Consider the following 2,328-nt stretch of genomic DNA (forward strand, 5'->3'; position numbering starts at 1 on the left):
ATGATCCTTTGGGGGAGCATATTTTTCAATGAAGCAGGTTGCAAAAGTTGGGGCTAGTGATGAGCAGTGAGGATAACGTGTCAGATATTTCTAGCTTGTCATAAATTCTAGCCTTGCACTTGTCCATGTTACAGGTGCGGCGGTGACATTTCCCTAAATTGACTTTATTTTAGCTTATGCAATATTTTTATGATCATAATAAATAATTAAATGGGATATTTTTAACAATTTCACTATTATAAGAATATTTTAAAATTGTTAGAAATTTGGGGATGTTACAAATGTTTATAAAATCGACATTACTACATGAGAATGTTACAAATGTACATTACTAGGCTTTATCACACTTTATGGGAGATTAAGTATTATAACATCAGACTATGAATAGATTAGAATATGAGAAATATTTTGTACTATTCCTTCATCTTCATCTATATATTGAAGTGATATGGCTTGTATTCAAATACACTGAATAATACAATTCCTGACTTCTTCTCCCTTACTTTCTTTCTTTCTTTCTTGTAATTTCTTTTCTTGAATTGATTCCATTTATTTGCCACTCTTTTCACAACACAAACGAAATAAATTTCAAAAAGTAATTGTAATAAATCGTCTGTTTTAATTTCTTCTGGGTATTTCATGGAACTTTGAATATGGTTGAATTGGTTTCTCTAAGAGAGATTATCCCTCTCAATGATTTTAACATCATTTGGATAATAATTAAAGAGATCATTTGGATCTTTTCAATCATGATTTGAAACTCTAGTTATTCAAGAACTATAACACAATTATAAATAATGGTCAATAATTATTTTGTGTAATCCTCCAAGAATTCTTAAAATAATTTTTTTTCATCCTCCAAGAATGCTTAAAATATAATTTTTTCAAGAATTTATCTAAATTCTATATTCAATATAAGAAAAAACATGTCAGTCAATAATATTTGACAATTTAATATCCATGGATGAAATATCAAACACATTTATACTAGAAATAACATGGAGAAAACCACAAAAAAGAATTGATCCATGAATATATTAATATCAAAATAAAGAATAAGAATGTGTTATTCTTTCATAAAACATCCAACTTATCAAATTCATCACTTGGTTATTTGAGACTTGTGCGTGAAATAACACATGGAGGATTTTGTTGTATCGTTTTAGACTTGAGCATGCTGATAATATTTTATAAAATGAAGAAGAAAAAAGAAAGATCAAACATATCAAAATTTGTCTTTTTTTCCTTTTGTATACAAATCATGTCCTTGTATAAAATTGCAAAAAATAAATGATTACACATCAATGCATTATTATAAATAATATCCAAGGTCTATGTGTATCCTCAGTAATGGTATCAGTTACAAACAATATATATATAAATGAGAATTTGACTTTATTGTGGAAGCCTTACCTCAAATGACTTTACTGAGGAAGTCTGACCCTCTTGCACAAGTGCCTTTTGGGATAACTTTTCTAATCTGATGATCTTTATTCCCATGCTTCAAGGTTTAAATAGATAATATAACAATAAAAGTAACTACCCTCTAACAGGCCTCACTAATAGCAATAACCTATTCTTTATAAAGTTAAATTCAAATAACAAAACAAACAAAATAACTACCCCAACCCACTACTTAAACAACCCAATAATTTAAAAAATAATTAAATAATAAAAATAACCATAACATTCTCTCCCCCTGAAATTTACTCATGTTCTCAAGAGTAAGGTCAACATCAAGCAATTGAATCATCTTCAATATCCATGTCTGTCTCTCCATTGCTGTTGATTGGAAAATATCCTCTGGCCACAACTCTTCCTTTCCTCTTCTGAAAGAATTGTATAAGCGAATTTTTTGTTGGACAAAAAATTTGGGGTCTTGGTCGAGGGGCCTTGTTTGATTGAGACACTTTGATAACATTCAAATTTTTAATAACAATGGTAGTGTGTTAAGAGTGGTTGCTCGTTTGGTGGAGAGAGAAAGAGAAAAATGTTTGGGTGTGGAAACCTTAGGAATAAAATGAGAACAATAGAAATGAGAGTTTGGTGGTTGGTAATAAAGCATCTAGCTGATTGAAGAGTTTGGCGAACATCTCCTTCAATTGAATGGACAGTGCTTCAACTACATCTTCTAATTTTTTCAGACGCTTCTCCATGCCTGAGCTTTTATACCAATTATTATGAACAAAATAAATAAAAATGGGAAATTAGCTTTATTGAGGAAGCCTAACCTCTTGCACAAATGCCTTTTGGATAACTTTTTTAATTTGATAATCTTTATTCCAATACTTCAAGGTTTAAATAGATAATACAACCCACTAACACTAG

This window comes from Gastrolobium bilobum, unplaced genomic scaffold (genome assembly GCF_033153095.1).
Source record: "Gastrolobium bilobum isolate Gb01-03AN ecotype WA unplaced genomic scaffold, APGP_CSIRO_Gbil_v1 utg8041, whole genome shotgun sequence".
Taxonomy (NCBI): Eukaryota; Viridiplantae; Streptophyta; class Magnoliopsida; order Fabales; family Fabaceae; genus Gastrolobium; species Gastrolobium bilobum.